Consider the following 9,857-nt stretch of genomic DNA (forward strand, 5'->3'; position numbering starts at 1 on the left):
ATCAACTTGGTGGAGGTGAGAGTTACCCTAATCACTTCTACCATCCAGACAGCACTGGAATTTGGGGCTCAAATCCTGGGTAGGACATCGATGATTTTCTGCTGGTCATTGCCTCAGCTCATAAAACTTCCTCCTACTAATACTGAGACTAGCTTAGTTCTTCCTAGCTGTAAAGGAATTATGAAGAAACATTGACAATTTTGGAAAAAGACAACACTAAATCAGACAAAACCAACAAATACAGATTACAGATCATGACTCAGTAGTCTATCACTGAGAGAAACCTAAACTTAAAATCATTTGTAGAGTTTGCAATGCCTCAACATTAGTTCCTTAGTTGTGACAAATGCTACAAAGTAATATTGGATGTTAACCTCAGGGAAAATAGTATAAGGGGCACAGTAGATTTCTGTACTAGCTTTATAACTTTTACTTTTTATAACTTTTTTAAATAACCTTATAACTTTATATTATAAATTTAATTTTTAATAAAGCAAAAAGTTGGCCAAAGCCTTGGGTTCAGTTCCAGCACTACAAAAAGATATTAAAATCTTAAATGTACTTAATTTTCCTAGGCCAGGCTCCAGTTTTCACTCAGACACACATACAAATGGTACACACTAAGGGACACTAAAGCTGCCACTGTTCTCACCAGGTTACACTCAGTTTCCTCTTTGACCACAGTAGAAACCAAAGCAGAGACACAACTGCCTAATATTTCCTTCTTAGGATGCTTGTACTTAAAAAACACCTTTAACTACAATTGTACATATTTGTAGGGCACAAAATGTCATAATTTATTAATACAATGTGGATTAACATATTAATTATCTAATGTCCTGCTAGTTGGTGCAAGGTGATTCACCCTCACTCCATCAGGTGCAGGCTACATTTATTCTGAATCTGCTCTTTTAATCCTCTGTGAACCATCCACATGTATAAGGCTCTATTATCAGAGTGTAATCTTTTCACTTTTCAAAATAGCTTCTCTCTGGAGTTAGAAAGCCTAAATAGGGCACCGGAGTGCTAATCAGCTCCTGTTGGGGTGTGGAAGAGCAGGCATCCATGTAACAGCCACAATACAGCAGCAAAGTGAGATTCCTTTGGTCCGACCCAAGGATACAGTGATGCTACCTTCAGCTCCTTTCTATACACACTGGCCTGAATTAGAAACAGTGTAATGAGCAGATGGCATATACTTCACCAGTGGATTTTGTGCTCTTTACGTTCTCAGTAGGAGTTACTAAACTTCCTAGTGACATGCTAGAAAAGAATTCTGAAACACCTATTTTTATTTGTTTGTTGGTTTATTGCTATGGAAACACACGTTCATTTTCCTGGAACATTCTCCATCAGGGTTTCTGCGTCCATATTCATTCAGTGATCATACAAGTCCCTAAGCATCAATTCCATACTTAGGGGGAAAAGTGCTACAAAGTTCTACAGAGTATTGTTTTTCCTTAGATTGATATACATTTCAAAACATAATGGAAGTCATTTAAATTAGAACTTATTTTAAGACAGAAAGTACATCTCTAATGCTTGTAGCAGAACTGGAAAAAGCCTAATAGAGGCAGTAAGGAAGGTGAATGCCACAGTTCAGTACCTGTGTTCTTAGCAGAGTCAGAAGGGTTTAGAAATATTTAGAAGTAAAAACAGAAGGCAAGATAAATCGTGTGCCATGGTGCTCTGCTGGTCCCCGGCAGGAACGTTCAGTCTCCACCCCATGCTCCACATCCAGTCTACAGCAAATCCCTCCAGCTGTACAGTATTCAGAATGGCTTGGGCTTGCCTTGCTCCTAACTCACTCGTTCAGCCTGGTCTATGCCACAGACAACTCTTTCGCAGTCTACTCTGATTTACTCCCAGCTTCTTTTCCTTCTTTTAACTTTACCTTCCCCATGCCAAGATTAGTCTTTATGTGACAGTCCACAGTAAGCTTTCAAGTCATACCAAATCTTGTCAGCTGGTGTTACTTCCCTGGTCAAACCCTCCAAGATTGCAGTCTCAGACTGAAACCAAGGCTTGGAAGCGGTGCATCTCTTGCTGCTCTACCTCTTGTGATCTCTCTTCATGCTTCTTTACTCACTGTGTTTAGCCTAGGCATTGCTATCACCCTATACTGGGCTGTCCTTCAAGTCCAACACAGAATGACTCTCATTCACAATTCCTTCCATTTCTGTTCAAGTGCAACCGTAGAGAGAACTTCCCTGACAACATACAAAAAATAACAGCCTCCCAATAACCAATCTTTCCTATTCTGATTTTATTTATCTTCACCACACCACTGAATACCACATATATTTGTTACAATTTACATTACAATTCACAACAGTCGTAAAATTACAGTTATCAAAAACAATGAAAATAATTTTAAGGTTGGGGTAAGCACAGCATGAGTAACTTTACTAAATTGTCACAGCGTTAGGAAGTTTGAGAACCTCTGCTCTAGAGCAATGTTCTAGTTTCCTTTCTGCTGCTGTGATAAAACATCCCGAGCAAAAGTAACTTGGAGAGGAAAGGCTTTATTTTAGCCGACACCCCAGGCAACTGTCTATCACAAGGAAAATCAAAGTAGGAACTCTAGCAGGAACTGAAGTAGGTCTCGCAGAGGTAGGACACTTACTGACTTGCTCTCTCTGGCTCAGCCTCAGCTAGCTTTCTCACACAGCCTAGGCCTTTCTGCCTAGGAGTGGTGCCATCCACAATAGGATGGGTCCTCCCATAGCAATCATCAATCATGATAATTGCTCATAGACATGAGCATAGGCTAATATGATTGTGCTAATTCCTTAACTGATGTTCCCTCTTCCCAAAAATCTCTATAGTTCATGTCAATAAAGTTGACAATACAAACTGGCCTATAAAAGCAGAATAAATAGATAGAAGAATCCATGATCCCAAAGTCTGAATCTCATGTTTACTGTCCATCTGATAGTTGATAAGAACTGTGACTCCCAATTTGGAAACTTCTTGTCTAAATCTGAACCTATCCTCAATTCCTAGCCCAGTCACTGGGATTCTTCAAGTATCCAAAGAGATTATCCTATATTTGGTACCTATGCATGCCAATTGCCTAAACGTTATTAAAAACAGGCCGTGTAGTTAAACAAGTGCTGAGTGACTGAACTTTAAATATAAGCATATTTGTAACTTCTAGGAGTTATAAGCTCTAAAAATGGTGGAATGTAAGTCTCTTGCTGGGACTCTATGAAGTCTACCCCCACAACTATACTTCTGTCCTCTTCCCAGGGTCTTTGTAACATGACACAGTCCAGTATTTAGCTGGGAAGAGAAGATCATTCTGGATCAGGAGATAGAGGTCTACTCTGTGTTCTAGAAAGCACTAGCATAGCGATATATTACTTGTGTTTTAATAAATAAAACATGCCTGAAGATCAGAGAGTGAAGCAGCCATACAGGCCAGGGAATGGTGATACACGCCTGTAATCCCAGGACTCGAGAGACAGAAGCAGGTGGATGTCTGTGAATTGAAGATCACCCTGGGCTACACAAGACTCAATCTGTCTAAAAGAGAAACAGAGTTCACACAACGGTGATCCCAGCACTTAGGATCACACACCTTTAATCTGAGTAACTACCAGGTAGGTGGAGACAGGAGAGATATGACTGGGTCAAGAGAGGGAATATAAAGGGGAAGAAACAGGAACTCTGTGGAGTGTGGGTGTGGAATCTTCAGGATTTGTGGAGACAGGATCTCACCATTTTCAGTCTGAGGTAAAGGTAAGAGCCAGTGTCTGGCTGCTTTGCTTCTCTGATCTTCAGACTGAACACTAATATCTGTCTCTGGGTTTTTATTACTCGTGCTACACACTAAAGCAGGGTGCTCAAGCAGGCCCTGCTCTGGACCTGTTAGACCTATCATTAAAAGGAAAGCTCCCACCCCTTTCCACCACACAATATTTTGCTGTTGTATTTTAGCAAATACTTGAATGTAACATTTATGGGAAAAATTCTTACACGTTTCTCTTTTATTTCCATTTCAGTCACATAAGTCCCTCTTCAAGGGCAGTCTAGTTTCATGTTCTTTCATCTTTAAATTGGTCTTTAATATCTGAGATGATCAGATAACTCCCTCTACAATCTCCCCGGTATCCATCTGCATATCTTTTTTCTTCCTTTGTTTCTGTAGTAGTATATTTTTTTAAACAACAATTTCCCAATACATTTAAGCTCAACTTTCCATTTGAAATCTCATGTGGCAGAACGTTAACATTCTGTTTTCTTGTCTTTCTATTACGTACTATATTATTAGAACTTCTTATCTCTTTGTTAAACTTTTCTTAATTTTGAGTATAGGCTCGAAGTATCACTAACAAATTTCTCTAGTTGGTAAAAACTGTATTAGTCAGATTTCTGGAGAGAAATAACATATGGACACATTTATATATACATAAATGACATGGAAATGTATATACATCTATGAACAGATTCATACACAAACATTAAAGCACAGACAAACACAAATAGGAACAAAGAGACTTACTGGATCACCTCATTATAAGGTTAGTTACCAGTTATAATGTCTGCAGTAGAAGTTGGAAACCCAGGAGAGTCAATGGTATAAACTCGAGCTTGAAAGCTAGCAGTTGGTGAGATTCAAAAACTATGCTCTAACTGGAATCAGAAGGCAGGAAAAGCTGGTATCCTAGCTCAAGTCTAGAAGCAGAAGTTCCTGTTTAACCTCAGCTATTTTGTTCTATTCAGGTACTCAAAAGGGCAGAGACCCATCAACAAAAGGAGACAGTATTTAACTCTGCCTACCAATTCAAATGTTAATTTCACCCACAAACACCCTTACTTACAAACCCAGAAAAATGTCTGACCCAGTTGTTACCTGGACACCAGAAAAGCAACATGGAAGCAGCTGCTGAGCTGAGTGAGGTGTTAAGAGAATCTACAGTGGACAGAATTTTCAAGAATTACAATCAATCATGGAACCACCCCCTTAGTTTGAAACTCAGTCTTACCAGGAAGTTAGAGAGATGTGAAATGTGTGCTATTGTTTTCTGAGACAGGCTCTCAGGACTCTTAGCTGGTCTCCAACTCTCTAAGTAGTCCAAGCTGACCTTGACCTTCCAATTTCCCTTTCTCTACTTCAGGAGTGCTGGGATTCTGTGTCTCACCACAACATCCTGGCCTAGGGAGGGGCTGGCAATCAAACCCAGGAATCTATTAATTGAGCTCAAAATATAAAGTTTTAATGGCAAAGAGGAACAGAATAATTTGGTTGGAAATCTTGGCTGTTTATTTCCTATGTCTCTATTCAAGACATAGAAATTTTATGTCTCTAATGAAACTTTAGGTAACTGAAGTCCAATTTTTTCCATTTGAAACTGCTTGATACATCCTGTAGAGTTCTTATTTATTTGCATAAAATATATCGAGCAGTAGCAAAAGCACAAGGCCTAAGGTAGAGTGAAAATAACAAGATACACCAGACGTAGGCCTGCTCTCATATGTCCTCACTATGCTGAAAACCTCTAGGCCTTATTGAATCCCAAAGCACTACAGTGGTTAAAATGACAGGCTCTGGGGTCAAAGCACCTTGAGCTAAATCAGTTCTACAGTTTTGGGACCACTGACTTCCAGGTCTGAATGTGTTTGTTTTCCTGTCAGCTAGGTTTTAGTAAAAACAATAGTACATACCTTAAATTAAAGTAGTACATAGATTTGTACAATGCTCCGTATAGAGGTTGGAGGAGTTCCATTCCCATAGCCATCATTTCAGCCAGAATTTATTATTCTTACTGAGTGACAATAAAACCAATTTTTATAAAGATTTAATAACTTATAATTAATAAATAAAACCAAACGTGGAGCTCAACATTTATTAATTTTCACATTGAAAATAGTGTCACAGAATTTTTTGGGATTGTCAGTCTTCAGATGTTTTCTGTCCTTCAATACTGCCGCAATTTTGAGTCTGTAAAATGTAATCTCTATGTTCCTTACTGCCTCTTATGAGTAACTGGGATTTTTAAGACTCACTCTCCAGAAAGTGATTAGAAGAGGAAAATTTTAAGAAAAAACTCAATGCCTCCCTCTTCTGGGGACAGTGCTGAGATTTTCAAAGATCATGTGACTGCCCTCTCTTCAGTGCACAGATCTGTCTTACACACTGATGTCACTTGGTATGACTTAAGGAGAATCTCCCTGCACCAAACTGTTTCCCTATGACAGTCAGTGCAGCAACACTCGTGGAAACTAACTGGGTTTCAGAAATCACTCCCCTCGTGTGACTTCACTTAAAGAAGCCTTCTGAATGCAAAGCTGAACTCTGTGGAGCTGAGTGCTAGAGGAGAGCCAGGTTAGGAAATCGATGGCATTATTGAATCCTAGCATCAAAATTACAGATGTGTGGAAGAAGAAATGAGTAAAGAACACAGTGAGGGAGGAAGGGACTCCAGTAGAGAAATACAGAGGCAGAGGGGAAGGGGAAAGCACACAAGCAGCAGGGTTGCATACATGTGACTATATTAGTTGGGTTTGCACAAGGCCATATGACTTGCAACTCACTGACGCAGGGTTAAGCCACAGGGCATTACCTGGAACTGGTTAGAAGTGCAGCATCTTGGACTCAACCAGAGTTACATGTTAATCTTCATTCAGCCACAGTGGTATGAGACAAAAGAAGGTTCCTTGTAAAAATGTAGTCGTGATAGATTACTACCAAATTCTAATATTATTTTATATTCATTGTAACTTTAAGCTTTTGGTACTAAATGTGTATTTTTCTTCCCTTAATGTTGTTTAATTTAGCTAGGAAAAATAGGGGGAGGTATCCAGAAGTACTTTATGGTAAGAAATCAGTCCAAATAAGTTGGCTTCTGAATAGCCTTAGTTTTCTTCCACATTCCTCAGTAGTTTTCCTCACAGACTCCCTTTACAAGCTCCACGGTTTCAGAGCATCCCTTGGATGCTCTTGTTTCCAGGCTGTCCTTGAGCAAACTATAATACTTAAAAGTAAAATTGCATTATTATGTAAGAACATGGAAAATTTTAAAAAACTTTGCTTGATGAGGACCTGGATTCAAGAACTCTGAAACATCAAGAGCAAGTTGAAAACAGGAACCTCTGCAAAAACGTTCCTAGCAGCTAGCCACCTGTCGACACTCAGCTTTGTGGTGTAGGCAGAAGCAGGAGTAACTGCTCGGGGCTGGGGGCATGCACAGAAGCAAAAATAGCCGCTTAAAGAGGGAAGGGGGTATGCAGAAGTAGCCCACATCCTTCATTTAGCACCCCCCCCCATCCTAAATGAACCTGGCTTGTGGTTTTTGCCTATATATGTCAACCCCAAATGAGGATCGGGAGCTCTCCCCAGTGCACGGCGTAGCATGTAATGGGGGAGCTCCCAGCTAGCTGGAAAAAAATAAACCCTGCTTTTGCATTCTGGACTTGACTGGATTCCGGTGGTAACTCTGGGGTCTCAACTTGGGCACAACAATTCAATACAGAGAAAAGAACTTAATTGTTTTTAAATCAAGAAAGTGATTCCATCCAGGAAGGGAGAGGTGTTTCCTTTGGGACAGGTAATGTTTACCTTTTTGGTCACGTTGGTCTAGTGATTATACTTTTGTTTGTTTTTTTGTTTTTGTTTTTTTGAAACAGGATTTCTCAGTAGCTTTGGAGCCTGTCCTGGAACTAGCTCTTGTAGACCAGGCTGGCCGCGAACTCACAGAAATCCGCCTGCCTCTGTTTCCCAAGTGCTGGGATTAAAGGCATGTACCACCACCACCTGGCTGTGATTACACTTTTAATTATTAGTTGTGACACTGTTCCTGAATGTATAATTGTTTTTCAATTAACGATAAGAGAAAACTAAATGCAGCTAATATCTGAGGGAGAAAGAGAGTACTTAGCCTCCCAACTTGACCAGTCACAATAAATATAGAAACCTATCTTTGATCACCAACACAGCACTTCCTGCTGTGGCTGCTCTTAATAGTAACTGAGTTCTCTCCCCAGATGGAGTCATTGGAAGTGATTAGGAAAGGACTACACCTGTTTTTCACAGAACACCAGATGAGTGCCTGCCGCCCAAGTCCTGGGCTAGGGGAAAAAAAAAGGAGACAGAGAGAAATAGAAGACCTCCTAAAATTCAATGAAAATGACCACACAACACACCCAAATTTATGGGACACAATGAAAGCAGTGTTGAGAGGAAAGTTCATAGCACTAAATGCCTACACAAAGAGGCTGGGAAAATCCCACACTAGAGACTTAAGAACACCTGAAAACTCTAGAACAAAAACAAGCAAACACACCCAGGAGGTCTAGACAACAGAAAATCAAATTGAAAGCTGAAATCAGTGTGTGGGTGCACCCCTCGCGGTCCTGAGTTCCTTGCTCGTGCTCTCTCTCCTTCTGCTCCTGATTTGGACCTTGAGATTTATGTCCGGTGCTCCAATGTGTGTCTCTGTCTCTGTCGCCTTTCGTCACCTGATTGAAGGTTAATATTCAGGAGGATGCCTATATATTTTTCTTTGGGTTCTCCTTCTTATTTAGCTTCCACTAATACTCCTCAAATTGTTCCAAACAATGGAAATAGAAGGAACATTATTAAACTCTTCTTATGAGACTACATTAACCTGATACTCAAACCACACAGACATAACTAAGAAACAGAATTACAGACTAATCTCACCCATAAACATTGATGCAAAAATACTCAATAAAATACTGGCAAACAGAATCCAAGAACGCAACGGAAAAATCATCCACCATGATCAAGTCAGCTTCATCTTGGAAATGCAGGGATGTTTCAACATATGAAAATCTACCAATGTAATCCACAATATATAAACAAACTGAAAATGACCCACATATCATCTCATTAGATGTTGAAAAACCATTCTACAAAATTCACACCCCTTCATGATAAAGGTCTTGGAGAGAGCAGGGATACAGGGAACATACTTAAACATAATAAAGGCAATGTACAACAAGTCAACAGCCAACATCAAACTAAATGGAAAGAAACTCACAGCAATCCCACTGAAATCAGGAATAAGACAAGGTTGTCTACTCTCTCCATATCTATTCAGTTAGTTCTTGAGGTTCTAGCTAGAGCAGTAAGACAACGAAAGGAGATCAGGGGGATTCAAATTGGAAAGGAAGAAGTCAAACGTTCACTATTTGCAGATGATACAATAGTTTACAAAAGCAACCCCAAAAATTCTATCAAGGAACTTCTACAACTCATAAACACTTTCAGTAATGTAGAAGGATGCAAGATAAACTAAAACCACCAGTAACCTTCCTTTACACAGATGATAAATGGGCCCAGAAAGAAATCGGAGAAACATCACCCTTCACAATAGCCACAAATAGCATAAAATATCTCAGAGTAATTCTAACCAAACAAGTGGAAGACCTGTATGACAAGAAGTTTAAATCTTTGAGGAAAGAAATTGAAGAGGACACCAGAAAATGGAAAGATCTCCCATGCTCTTGGGTAGGTAGAATTAACATAAGAAAAATGGCAATCTTACCAAAAGCCATCTACATATTCAATCAAAATCCCAACAAAATTTTTAACAGATCTTGAAAGGACAGTACAAAACCCAGGATAGCCAAAACAATCCTGTACAATAAAGGCATAAAAACAGACAGGAGGACCAACGGAAACAAATTGAAGACCCAGATATTAATCCACACACCTACAAACACCTGATTTTTGACAAAGAAGCAAAAAATATTAAATGGAAAAAAGAAAGTATATTCAAGAAATGGTGCTGGCATAACTGGATATCAACTTGTAGAAGAATGAAAATAGATCCATTTCTATCTCCATGCAAAAACAAGTCCAAATAGATCAAAGACCTCAACATAAA

Source organism: Microtus oregoni, unplaced genomic scaffold (assembly GCF_018167655.1).
Source record: "Microtus oregoni isolate MIOR12 unplaced genomic scaffold, Mior012 000016F_ref0000370, whole genome shotgun sequence".
NCBI lineage: Eukaryota > Metazoa > Chordata > Mammalia > Rodentia > Cricetidae > Microtus > Microtus oregoni.